General features: G+C 42.4%; 1 protein-coding gene and 1 pseudogene across 4 annotated transcripts in view; both read right to left on the bottom strand.

Annotated features, from left to right (window-relative positions):
• FGGY (FGGY carbohydrate kinase domain containing) overlaps positions 1-14,476 on the bottom strand; it is a 540,059-nt gene that overhangs the window by 215,051 nt on the left and 310,532 nt on the right. The gene's annotated exons all lie outside the window — the stretch shown is intronic.
• Positions 285-987, bottom strand: LOC142435884 (proteasome subunit beta type-6 pseudogene; annotated as a pseudogene).

Below are 14,476 nucleotides of genomic sequence, written 5' to 3'. Positions count from 1 at the left end.
CCCACACCTTTGCCATGTGTTTGGTATTCGTGCAGCCTATTTGCTTACCTGTATTAGGGAAATAAGGGATGAATCCTTTTATCCATCTACCCCATAACACATACGAATCTGAAACTTTCTCCAATAGCACCCTTCTGATTTCTTCTACTTCTCTTTAATATCACTCTAGCGGTTTATGATGTTAGTTCTTCAATCTTTTTTTTTTCTTTTTGTCAAACTTTACTGAATTCCACGTGGTTGGGGGTGGGGGGGCGTGGGTCTCTTATCTTCCATAATTGCAGGCTTCAAGGAGGTGGTAAGGTGGCAATGGTGAATTTGGGGATCTGGTCTCCCAAGAGAACCTGTCACTCTACCCCATATTCTGCAATGACTGCCAGGCGGATGACCCCTCCACTGGAGCCGTCCTGCTCCATGGCCAGAGCGAGAGCATTGGCAGTGAACTGCAGACATTCCTCTTTGGTCATGCCCTCCTGGTAGGTGGCATTGACATAGCCATAGATATAGGAGCTCCCGGAGCCTCCGATGGCAAAGGACTGCCGCACCATCATACCCCCCATGGGCACTGAGTACACCTGCCCTCCTTGGGGATCCCAGCCCCGATGATGATTCCTGCCATAAGGTCTTCCCGGTATCGGTAACACATCTCCTTAAAGAGGCTGGCTGCCGTGTGTACCAGTGGAGGCTCATTGAGCTCCATGCTGTGGAAGCCTAGCTGCTAAGTGACGGCATCAGCTACAGCCTGGGTAACAGGAGCAGAATATTCGATCATGAATCGGGGTAAGCTTGTCAGTCACTCGATTGGCGATGTAGGACCCAGTGGTCGTTCTGGAGTCGGTGCCCAGAACCCCGCCCCCGTCAAACTGTACAGCCATGATCGTGATCCCTGTGGAGACTTCTCGGTTTCCCCAATCGGGGGTGAGGGCCTGCGGCCCCCAGGCTGGTGCAAGCCCCAATTCTGGAACAGCTACCACAGATGCCGCCATCTTTCTCCTCTCAGTTCTTCAATATTTAAGTATCTCTGCACCTGGAGAAGGACCTCTTGTCTGATAACGTCAGTGTAAAAGAAGACTCTCCATGAGCATGACTGACACAGACGCTGAAACAATGGGCTCAAGCCAGGCAATGATTGTGAGCGTGGGGAAGGGCTGTGCAGGGTCTATTGTACATGCTGTCACTCACTACAAGTTGTAATCAGTTTGGAAGCACACCGAAACAACAACTGCTTGCTTCACCTCAGATGCATGTGAAAGTTGGCCATTTAATAAGGAAGGCTGAAGAAGAATCGATGCATTTGAACTGTGTTGCTGGAAAAGAACATTGTACCATGGCCAAACAAACCAATCTAGCTTGGAAGAAGTACAGCCAGAATGCTCCTTAGAGGCAAACGTGGCAAGACTTCACCTCATGTGCTTTGGACAGGAGAGACCAGTCCCTGGAGAAGGAATCATGCTTGGTAACGTCAAAGGGCAGTAAAAAGGAGGAAGGTCCTCAACAAGATGGATGGACACCGTGGCTGCGACAACGGGCTCAAACACAAAGCACTTGTGAGGATGCCTCAGGACTCGGCAGTGTTTCGTTTGGCTGTACATAGGGTCGCTGTGAGTCAGAAACAACGTGACAGTACCTAACAACAACAGCAACCTCCCTCAACTATGTAGTAACAGAAATCTGTATCTATCTTTACCCAGGCATTTAACGCTGTGTTTTGGGTAGGCATTAGATTGAGATCCGCAGTGCAAAGTCTTCAGTCAAAATCTCCCAGACGGAGAGGGGCAGGGCTTTCTACTCCCGTAAAGAATTCCAGTCTTGGCACCTCATAGGGGCAATTCTACCCTATTCTAAAGAGTTGCCATAGTCAGCACCAACATGATGGCAGTTAATGTGGTTTTTTTTTTGGGAGGGGGGCACAGTGGTTACCTGTTGGGCTGATTAACCAGTTCAAAACCACCAGCCACTCTGTAGATGGAAAATGAGGATTTCTACTCCTCTGAAGAGTTGCAGTCTTGGCAATCGACAAGGGCAGTTCTAGGTTGTCTTATTGGGTCGTTATGCATCAGAATGGACTTGGCAGTGAGTTTTTCTTGGTTTTATTTTTATTATAAATATTAAGCTTGCCGATCATTATACCAATACATTTCTAATCTAATGCTAGAATTCAGAACCGTGGAGCCATATAACAGCATAATCCTTTGTAAGTACTTTGGTTATAATTAAGAATAATCACTGTTAATATTTCATAGACAACATACATAAATGTCAATGGCATGAGACGAATGGCCAGTTTTAAGGAGAAAATAAAACAAGCAATTATTGTATTAAAGAGAGTATTTATCTGTCTCCGTCTCTCTGTCTGGATCAAATCAATCTTATCTACCTGGCTACAGTTCAGATAAATGTAAATCCTTTCAGGGCAAAGTCTAACAGCAAGCAGCAGAATGTGTGAGGATGGACCCTTTCATTATTAAGTACGCTGTCTGACTAGTGGGCTGTGATAGGCCCGGAGCGAAGGCGAAACAGAAGCACGGTAAACTCAACAGTTAGTATGAGAGGCATGGAAGTAAAACACACACACACACACACACACACACACACACATCCTCACACTCAGCCCAGACACCTAGCTTATTTGCTGTGAGCTGCTATGGAAGCTTGACTCCTGTTGGGCCTATGCACAATGAGTTTGGTTGTACACCATCCCAGATTATACCACTGTGATCCATAGCACTTTCATGGACTGATTTTCAGAAGTAGATTGCCAGGCCTTTCCACCTAGTCCATCTCATTCTAGAAGCTCCACTAAAACCTGCTCACCATCACAGCCACACGCCAGGGTCCACTGATAGGTGGTGACATTGAATCGGGGGCACTGACTGGAAATTAAACTGATTTCCCGCATGGAAGGGAAAAATTCTACGGTGGAACCAAAAGTAGTAGAATTCAAACATGACCAAACCAAATTAGTTCACCTAGCTTATACCTTATACATCCCCATTCCTTCTCTTCACAACAGTCCAATTTTTATTATGAAACCTACACAAGGAGAATGTGTAAAATATATGAGCACATTTTAAAACTTAATCCAAAGAGTTTAGCAAGGCTATCAGATCTAAGAATAATGTTTAAAAATCAAATATATTTATCTACTCCAAGAATAACTAAATAGAAAATATAAAAGAGAACTGGATGCAATTCAAAATAGCTGTTCAAAATTTCTGTGCAGGGATTTGGTTCCTCTGATTGTTCTGGGCTACTTCACTGCACACAAATTAGTAAGCTAACTGAGTTTTCATTTCTCATAAACTAATAGATTTTACATTTCAGTTTCTTACAAATATGTCCTTAGTGTATCACTTTTCACAAAGAATGTGGTAGGTTAAATAATGGTCCCCTGAAAAGATCCATAATATAATCTCTGAAACATGTGCACATTATCTTACAAAGGAGAAAACGGGATGTGATTACATTAAGATCTTGAGTTGGGCAGATTTACCTGGATTACTTGGCTGAAGTTTAAATGCAATCATATGTATATTTATAAGAGAGACACTTATGACACACAGATGAGGAAGAAGTGATAGTCTCAGGGAAGCCGAGCTTGGAGTGACATGACCACAATTCAAGGAATGCTAAGGACCACCAGAATCTTTAAGAGGAAAATAATGGATTCACTCTTTGAACCTCTGGTTGGAGTAGATTCCTGCTGGTAACCTTGATTTTGACCTAGTGTACTGGACTTGAGATTTCTGGCTTCCATAAATACAAAATAAGTGTATGAAATCTTAAATTGTCATTCAGAGTAGTTGGTTACAGCAGCCTTAGGAAAGTAAGTTAAAGTATGTTTACATTCTTCCCACAATATATACCTAAGATGATGAATTTATAGCATAACAGAAATTGCAATCCAAGGTTAAAGAAAATATCACTGGCAGAAGCCTCACATTGTCAAATTTCAACTGGCCTAACCGAATAAGAAACATGAAATCAGCAATATAGTTCTCATTACTGAAAAGAGAAAAAAATACACCCAATTCAGAAAACAAAACAAAAGAAAAACAAAAATATACTTTTCTAGGCATTGCATTCTAAAAGAAATTCTCAAGTAGGAGTTACATAGGGCTCACTGAGTGATATCTTAGCTGTTCACATCCGCATAATTATAGGATATACAGACGTGGACTTCACATGGCCACTCTTTGGAAAAGACATCTAACCAGAGTCAAGGGGAAAACTTTGAAGTTTTGTTTTTTTTTTTATAAAAACATAGCTGACAAGACACAAAGCGGCATAGCAAAATGATAGCTTGGCTTATAAAATCAAGCATATCATCCATGGGTGGTGAATTCTCTGAAAACATGAGCCATATGAGGCCAAATGGTAAAAAAAAAAAATTACCCTGGAGAAAAGACAGCAAATAAGAGATAGAAATTAAGTAGTGTTGGAAGTGGTACAATCAGAGGCGAATGAAGGGAACGAAGATGACACATTGTGAAAAATGTAACCAAAGCCGCTGGACAATTTGTGTAGGAAATGTTAAAAAGGTGGATAATGTACTTTGTAAACTTTTACCTTAAACACAACAAAATATTACTAAGAACAAGAGATATAAGTGGCCCAAAGGTATTTTAAAAGATGTTCAGCATCACTAATCCGTCCCTCTTGCTGCCATGGAGTTGACTCTGACTCACGGTGACACTAACGGACAGGACAGAACAGCAGAGAGCTGCATCTTCCTCCCAACGAGAGTGTCTGGTGGTTTTGAACTACTGACCTTGCGGTTAGCAGCCTGATGTAAAACTACTAGGTCACCAGGACTCTTTTGTTAATCCTTAGGCAAATGTAAGGTGATGTAAATCAAAACCACGATGAAATATTATTCCAAACTCCTTGGGATGGCAACAACAATAAAAACAGAACAGCCAAATCATGCAAGAACAATTGTTGACGAGGATGTAGAGAAACTGGAACACCAGTACATGGCTGGTACTGATATCAGTGGCGTGGCTGCTGTGGAAAACAAGTCGGCAGCTCCTAAAGAACTGAAGCACAGAACTGCCATCCAGCTCAGCAATTCTGCTCTAGGCACATAACCCAAAGAACTGAAAACAAGTCCTCAAACAAATATGCACACCCACGTGCGCGTAGCAATGTCTTACACAGAGCAGTATACACAATCATTACAAGTTAGACAGAATCAATAAAGCCTACCAAGGAACAAATGAAGAAACAAAATTTGAAAAGTCTAAACAATGGAGCATCATGCAGCCAGAAAAAGGAATGAAGTACTGATCCATGCTACAGCACAGATGAACCCTGAAATTCTCAGTTCAAGAAGCCAGATGCAAAAGACGAACTATTGTATGATTCCATTTATATCCAATATCCAATGGAATAGTACATTAATTGAGACTTGAAGCTGATTATAGTCTCTAGTGGCTGGAGGGATCCTGTGGAAATGGAAATTGACTGCTTAATGCAGTGGGTTCGCAACCTTCCTGATGCTGTGACCCTTTAATACAGTTCCTCATGTCATGGTGACCCCCAACCATAAAATTATTTTCATTGCTACTTTATAACTGTCATTTTGCTACTGCTGTGAATCTGACGACCCCTGTGAAAGGGTCATTCGACCCCCCAAAGGGGTCACGACCCACAGGTTGAGAACCGCTGGCTGAATGGGTTGGTAGTCTCTTTTGTTGTGATAGAATACTTCAAACTGAATAGAGCTGATGGGTGCACGACACTGTGGATACACTACATGCCATGGGGTCATGGGCTTTACGACAGGTAATTTCATCTTATGTGAATTTCATCTGTCAAAAAGTCAAACAAATCACCAAACCAAACCAAAAAAATCATAGCCCATAGTCTTAACCAAGAAAGTTTATCTGCCAATTGTGCCTGTCCAAGGAGACGCTGTGCTACTCTCTATTCCGATCTGTCTGCTCACTGGGCAGTGACGAATCAGAGCAAATGGGTCAGAGATGCAGGAAGCTTGTATTGAGAACAGCTTGCAAGCCCAACTTTGCCATTGGAATGAAGTACTATTGATTTTATTTTCTAAAGATCTTTCAACTATATCGACTTCTCTCCCATCTGCCTCACCGAATACAAGACAAACTGCCTGGAGGTCTTTTCTCCCCTGGACTCTCGGCATCTACAATTGTCCCTCTCCAATATGCTCCTCAGACTGCAATTGGTTTAGTCCGAGTCTGTTACCCACTATCCTTAAAACCTTTCAGGTATTTTCAAAATCCTTTCAAAGGAAAGACCAAAATCCTTAACAAAGTTTATAAGCCTAGCATTTCTTTGTTTTTTCTTCTCTGGCCAGCCTTCACTTGTATCCATAAACAACACACATGGGAGCAGCAGGCCACAAAATCAAGGACCGTCCTGCACTGGGCCAATCTGCTGTACAAGACCTCTATAAAGCGTTGAAAAGCAACATGTCACTTTGAGGACCAAGGGGTGTGCTACACCCAGGCCACAGTCTGTCCAGCCATCTCATGTGCTGGACAATGGACACGGGAGGCGTGAGAGGAACTGATCGTTTCAGTTACGGTGTTGGCAGAGAATACTGATACGGCCAGAAGCACGTGGAGAAGGTACAGCCAGACGCTCCTTAGAAAAGAGGGTACTGAGACGTCATCTTCGATGCTTTGTCAATCAGGGGAGTTCAGTCTCTGGAAAAAGACACGATTGGTAAAGTAAAGGCTCAGTGACAGAGGAAGACCCTCAAGGTGAGGGACTGACACAGTGGCTGCGACGAGGGCTCGAATGTAACAAAATTCATGCGGATGGCTCCGGGCTTTTTTGCTTTGCTCACAGAGTCATTACGACTTGGCACCTACTCAACAGCATCCATCAGCAACAGTCTTAATCACCGTCCCTGCTCCCTTCTGCACTAAGCCAGACTTGCCATTTTCCCTCTATCTTACTGTACGTTTTTGTAGGACAGTTTCCCTCAACCACCATCATGCAAAACGCCCTCTCTTCACTCGACTCCCCTCTGCTCTTGGCTTAGTTACCTCGTTACAATTTCTCATCTCAAACATCACTGCTTACAGAAGGGTTCCCAACCGCCCAAACTATATCGGGTCCTTATGTTGGATGTTATGCTCTCATGGCTGTTCCTCAGCTTTACATAGGACCCTTATATATTACATATGCTGCATCTTTTACTAGGAAATGCCAGTTCTCCCAAACTCTCCATATACCCCTTCTGATGTCATCTTTTTCTTTCTGACGTCTCAACACTAACTCCCCCTAACAATATAATGACCATCCTGATACTTACAGCAAATATCTCCTTGCTTGCCTTTCTAGATTTAGTGTCTGTGTATGCATTCCTCAAATGTATGATTTATTTTGCCTCTTTGAGAATTTTTTATGAATGAAATAATTCTGTATGTTCTCTGAGGCCTTGTTATTTTGTTTAACATCGTTTCCTTTATCTATGTTCTTCTGTGTGGTTGTAGTTTCTTTGTCGTTATGGTGCATGCCATCATAATTAAGTTATTTATTGTGTTACTGATGAAACTTTGGGTTGATTTCTACTTGGGGCTGTTACAAAATATAATGTTGTGTATACCCTCATACTTGTCTCCAGGTACACATGTGCACTAGTTTTTCCAGGTACTTACCTGAGAATGGAATTTGTGGATTAGTAAGACATATGAATGTTCAAATGTATTCCTCAATGCTTCTGAGTTTTCCAAAGCGGTTGCACCCATTTATCTTCCCACTAACAGCTCTTCTCAAGTTTTATAATTTGATACATAATATGAATGTTGAAAAATGTCAATCTCTTCCACTAGATTGTAAGCTCACTGTTAATTTCAAATGATTCCTTAATGAGCAGAAGACCCTGTGGAGGAGGCAAGTGCAAGCACTTTGAGTGTGAACACAGTGCTGTCTGATGTGCAAATCTATACTGTTGTTTCAGCTGCTGTTGAGCCAGCTCAGATTCGTGTGACCTTACATGTGACAGTAGCAAGAAGCACCCGCTATGACATTGTCCTTATCTCTGAATGGTTATGATAAATTGCATCCTACTTGCTAACACGGTCAGTAACCAAATAGGATAATAGATGTCAATTCAACGCCTGCTTTTGGAGCACATATTCAGTATCTGTCAGTGTTCTAGTACTTGCACCTGGACCCGAAGGTCCACAGATGGGGACATGAAAGACCGTTGTCAATGGGAAATGCTTTACGGATATGTGTGGATTAGGGTTACTTAGCAGGAAACCAAAGAGACCTTCAATTCTAAACTGCACCTGTGCCCCAAATTATTTACCGGTACAAACAAAAGAAACTTGCTCTGGGTGCTGGTCAGAACAAACTTTTAAAAATTCTTTTTTGTCCCCAGGTGGCATGAGCTTTCATCTCCGCCCGGGCTCCCGGAAGGGTTGGGGAGAGAACCGGATCGCACACCGCACTGCAGCTTCAGTGTGGGTTCCAAAAGCAAACCCTGGTTTCCTATTTACATGGACAGAGCTGAGGTCTTGCGGCTTCCTGCCGTGCGCTGGCATGCCTGCGCTTTGGTTTCTGGGTCTGTCTGCACCCAACCACAGATGGAGTCTCCCGCTGCCTGCTTTCATCCTGCCTCGCACAAGAAAACAAGAATGCACGGCGTCCAATTGTTGACAGATTCTACCAGGCACTAGGTCGAAGTCAAGTCTTCTGGCAGGTCTGAAGTGACACTTACAAGAGAGCCTCTTTGAAAGGATATCCATTCCATGGGTCATCCTCTGTCCCTGACAACTGACAGGAATCAGTTCCTGTTGGTCCTGGAGACCCCATGGGCAACACAACAAATTCTGCCTGACCCTGCACTGTAACAATGTTAAGGCTTCATTGGTTGATTTTGTAAAGAAAATCCTTTCGAAAAAGCAGAACTTTTTTTGCTAACAAATCTCTCACTCAAACACTCACTGCCACCGAGTCGATGCTGACTCCTAGTGACCAACAGGGCAGGGTAGAACTGCCCTCTGAGTTTTCCACACCGTAACTGTGGATGGTAGTAGAAAGCTCTGTCTTCCTCCCATGGTTTCAAATTGCCGACCTTGTGGAACAGTCTGTCTCCTAAGCACTAAGCCACCAGGCGCCATCAGATCTTCAAGTATATGTGGAATCAAGCAGGACTGAATTGACTGCTCAGTTTGATTTCAGTCCACTGATTTCCCATACACTCATTTAGTGTAAACCGAGAGTGTCTTCTATGTACAAGGCTACTGTAAAGCAGTGTAAAGCAGGAATTCGGAGCTTTGGTTTTCAAAGAAATTTATAGCAGATACAGCTGGACACATATTAGAATTGCAGATGTTTATATACCCTTTCCTAACTAACTGAATCAGATCATGTTGAAGTTGGATCAATTCAGCTTTAAAAGAGTTTGCCAGGTATGTCTAGTACACATTTGACAATCACTATCTTGTAGTTTAAGATGTGTTTACAATCACAATGGGGATAAGTGACACATAATCCCTGAGCCCTTCCTGAGATGAATCAACGGCCATATGCTTCCATTTCACTGAATGAAGATGAATTACCTGTGGCTGCAAGGGAAACTGCTCAAGAGTTTGCTCAGATACGTATTTGAGACTTCACCTATTGCTTACTAGCTGTGGGACCAGGGTTGGGCAAATCATTATGTTTCTCTGAGTCTCATTAAAAAAAAAAAAATCTACTTTTACTTAGCTATCCAGATCATCAGATTCTATCAGGCACTTTACAATCTCTAAAGCACTAAGAAAATTAATGATTACAGAAATCTTCATAAATGAGAAAGTAAGCCAACCCCTAAGATGCCTTAAGAAGACAGAACTTGAACTAGGCCAATGCTCTTTAACAATCCTACAGTTGGCTCATAGGCCCAAGTCCTTTTACAACAATAGCTGCTCATTATGTGGTTCCTCCCAGGTTACAGAACCACCCCCCCCCCACCCTACCCCCCATCCCAACCCTCCAAAAGCAAAGCTCAAACATGGACTTAGTCCTAGAGAGGGCAAAGGGAAGTACTGTTAATTTTTTGAAGCAATGGATATGGAAGAATGGGGTCCAGCCAGGCATGGTTTTCCTGACATTTACTAGCTCTATGTCCCTGACATGAACACTCCATCTCTCTAACCTAATTATATAATCTCTTCTATGAGGAAATGAACTACAGTTAGTCATTTCATGTTACCACTTCTCATGACATGTTACTTTTGTCTAATCTGATATATTTATGTTCACATGTAAAACAGGGCTACGATATCTTGCATTCTTATAGACCAACAATCTCTTTCCAATCATGGATACTAAAAAAAAAGTATAGATTAGTTTTGAGGATTAGAAATTCCTTTTACCAAAACCACACAGAAACATTGGCACATGATAAGCAGTAAATACTGTTGCTGTTGTCAGGGGGCATCGAGTCAATTCTGACCTTATTTAAAATAAAATGAAACACTGTTTAGCCCTGTGCCATCCTCACAATTGTTCTTATGTTTGAGTCCATCACTGTAGCCACTGCACCAATCCATCCTGCCAAAGGTCTTCCTCGCGTTCACTGCCCATTACTTGAGCAACCGTGAGGTCCTTCTCCAGGGAGTGGGCTTTCCTGACAACATGCGAGCCTCACCATCCTTGCCTCTCAGGAGCAGTCTTGTGGTACTTTATCCAAGACAGATTGGCTCATTCTTTTGATGGTCGATGGGAAATACTAACTAGTTTTCTATTCCTTGCTTACCCCAAGCTCTTGCTATCCTCAGCCAGGTTTCTTCTTTTTTATAACGCGTATAAAACCGAGTAGGGTTTTTCCCTTTTTGATTATTTATTTTTTAGATCCCTCTTCCATCTCCTTAGACATAGGTATTTGGTATTTGTTATATTGACCCACACACATTTGAGTGCTTCATCTATTAAACTTCTTTCTGTGGACATTTGACCTGCTGATTCCAGAAACGGTACCAGTCTTCCACTATTTCCCCTAATTTTTGAGATACAGAATATATGTCATAGAATACCCTTCACTCTTCTCATCCATAAAAAAACCCCAGGATATTTTAATGCAACTTTAGCTGGCCTTGGATTGAAGAAGTGCACGTTGGCTTTATTTACAGTAGTTTGTGTTGTACTAAATATTTAGGTCAAGGTATACACCATATGATGTCCTTTAATCCAAAGAGATATCTGAACTGTGAAAATTACATGAACATGGACTTTCCCCCAAATATCAGTTTCACATTTATTAGGAGCTGAATATCAGGCACTTCCAATTTGCTATTTTGAAAGGGGTCTGAAATAAGAGTGACTATACAATAAATAAATAAGGAGCCCTAATGGTGTAGTAGGTTATGTGTCTGACTGCTCGCCACAAGGCCAGCAATTTGGGCCTGACAGCCCCTCTGCACGGGAAAGACGGGACTTTCTGCTCCATCAAGACTGACAGCTTCAACTCCCACGGGTGACATCCACTCCGACCTGTAGTGTCACTCTGATCCCAACAGACTGACTGGTCGTGAGTTTGGTACAAGAAATCCAAATGTTCTGAAACCCCAAATGGGTCTGTCAGAGTTCAAATTATTTTGTGAAAATTAAAGTGAAAGCAAATGGAAATACATTACTTTGTGATATCTTCCTGTTGCCTCCCTAATAAAAACCACATGCCGGAATCATTCCATAGTCTAACAGAAAAGATGAGCGCTGAGGCTTTCTGTTTCTCAGACATAAATATGCTCCTTTCTAGAGCTCCTTAACACACTAGTAGGGAGTGAATTTGATGGTATGTGAATTATCTCTCAATAATAATAAAAACAGAATTAAAAATACATGACAGGTAGGATGGCAATCACGTTCCCTCCTTAGGGTTTAAGACTGCTGCTCTTTTTTAATGGATTGCCTATAACTCATGAGGGAAAGTATGCCTAAGAAGCCCACTCAATTTTCCCAGTTTTAGTTTAAACTAAAAAACCTTTTTAGTTTAGGGGTTGTTTGTTTTTTATTTTTCTTTAGTTTTAAAATCGGCAGTTGGGAACAACTGACTGCTCATTAAGAACAGCTTTGTAAGCTCAATCTTTCAATGTTTACTCGTAAAAATAATAATAATAAAATCTCTCCATGGTTTTTTTACAATCTTTGGTCTCTTACACGCTATTTCTCTGGGGCTCTAACGACTGGTTACATGGAAGAATACAATGATTCCCAGCATTGTGTGGCTCAGGGGCAGCAAAATCTTATGACCATTTGACTAAAATAAGAAAAGGATTCGCTGGGAGCACACATAGAAAGTAGGAGAAAGGGGTGAAAAATTCGAGGTCAGCAGCAAGGTAAAACTACTCAAACCTGTGAACTAAGTGCATCCAGAACTCAGTGAGCGAATGCTCATTGAGGCACTTGGCATAGGCCCTGTGGCTCAGCTGACGGCTCTGCGATGGCTGTCATCATCACACCCTTCATCCCACGGAGTCACTGGGGAAGCTCACGAGTGTGTCTCCCTTACTGCCAGGAGCCTCCACAGCCACAGATCAGAGACACCCGCCCAGCAGATGAGTGGCAAATAGGAAGAGGGGGAGAAATCAATACGGTTTTCATTTCACGCTCTTCCAAATGAATACAAAAACATCTTCATGAGCAGGGATGTCTGCTGCATGTCGTCCAACTGCCGGCTTCAGCACTTGACCACAGAGCAGCAGGGAAAGGAGGGAGATTACATAGAGAGCCTCTGAGCTACTGATTTACTGTCCTCCCAGGAGGCATGGTGACAAGTGATGCTGTTTATTTTTCTTGTTATCACTAGACGGTGGCCTCTTGATACACAGCGATGGGAATGCTGCGAAGGAGAGGAAAGGAGAACACTAGTCTCGCTGCAGCCCAGCCCTGACTCTGCAGTTCTCATCAGGCTTCGAAAAAGGTAGACCTTTTAATCACTTTACTCCCAAACCCACTATGCGTGCCTGTGCATGGCCAGCCCGCCCCCAGACTTCATCTCATAATTCTGCTAAAAGCTGGGAGATTGTTAGCTCTGAAACCAAGCAGTATGAAAGAGGAAAACACTTATTAATTACGTGACCTTTGGTAAGTACTTCATCTCTCAGAGCATCAGATCCTGTATAATGGGAAGAAAATTCTAATGGTTATATGAAGAATTAGATAAGCTTCTGAGAGTTAGATAAAACAATATATTCAAGTTTATCAGCTGATACTATACAACAAGAATGATTTAAAAAAAATCAGTTGCCTTCTAGTTGACTGCAACCCACGGCATCCCCTTGCATGTCAGAGTAGAACTGTACTCTGGGTAGTCTTCAATTGCTGATTTTTTGCAAGTAAATCACCAGGCCTTTGTTCTGCAGCACTCCAGATGGACTGAAGCCTCCGACCTTAAAGTGAGAGTGCTGTGTTTACAATCCCAGGGGTTCCAGCCAGTGCAAATCACAAGGTAAACGTCCAGTGTTGGTCATGCTGTTTATTTATTTTTGTTCCTTTACTATTGCTGTCTGTTAAGGTTGGGAGGTGGTGTCCAGGCAATTCTGACTCATGGTAACCCTAGGCACAGAGGAATGAAACAATGCGGAGTTGTAAAAATGTTCATTTTCCCAGGCAAGCTGCAGAATTTTGTGGAAGGGTTAGCTCCTGTTAGTTGAGAAGGAATCTCTTTCTACAGGCTTTTGCCACCGGGCTTCTGGGCCATCTAGTTTCAGCTGCCTTTGCTGTGCTCCTGGTCAGCTTCCAGAAGCAAAAGACCACACAGCCTTGCCTGTCTCTTATGGGAGTGGGATTGTTTAGTTACATAGTAGGTATAATTTCATTTCTTGAAAAATCGCTGTCATTTTCCAAAGCGGTTGAACCATTTTACCGTCCGACTGGTCCCTCACCTCCTGGACACAGCATCAGACATTCTAATTAGCGTACAACATACCGAAAGGCAACTTGACACCAATACTTTAGAGTTGGAAAACTGGCTTGTTTGTTTGTTTTTTCTGTATAGTGGCTAAGCTCCGGGCTGTGGTCCACATGGTGGGCAGTTCAAAACTGCTGGCAGCTCCTCAGGAGAAACAAAGCATTTTCTATTCCTGTAAACAGTTAGTCTCAGAAACCCAACTGGGGGGATGGGGTCATAGTGAGTCAGTATTGACTTGATGGCAGTGAGTTGAGTTTGGGCATCGTGGCTTGGATTTATTTGTCTATCTTTCCCAAAGTAAATGAGTTCCTAAAAGTATGCCTACTATTTTTATTAACATCCTCAGCACTTAGCTAAGAAAATACAGGTTGTTTTTTTGTAATGAACCAACACAAATTGTTTTGGTAATGAGCAAATGACATAATCAGTGGGGTTTTTAACCAAACATTTAATTTTATAATAGCTTTAGTAGTACAGAGAACTGTGAAGACACATGTTACTGTTGCCTTGCTCTCCGTGTCAAAACCCCATGAACAAGACAACACATTCCTGTGCATGGCTGCGTTTGAGCCGTGTTGCTGTCACCGAGTC

This window comes from Tenrec ecaudatus, chromosome 1, assembly GCF_050624435.1.
Source record: "Tenrec ecaudatus isolate mTenEca1 chromosome 1, mTenEca1.hap1, whole genome shotgun sequence".
Classification (NCBI taxonomy): Eukaryota; Metazoa; Chordata; class Mammalia; order Afrosoricida; family Tenrecidae; genus Tenrec; species Tenrec ecaudatus.
The sequence above is the reverse complement of the archived record's forward strand: the minus strand, read 5'-3'. Positions and strand labels throughout refer to the sequence as shown.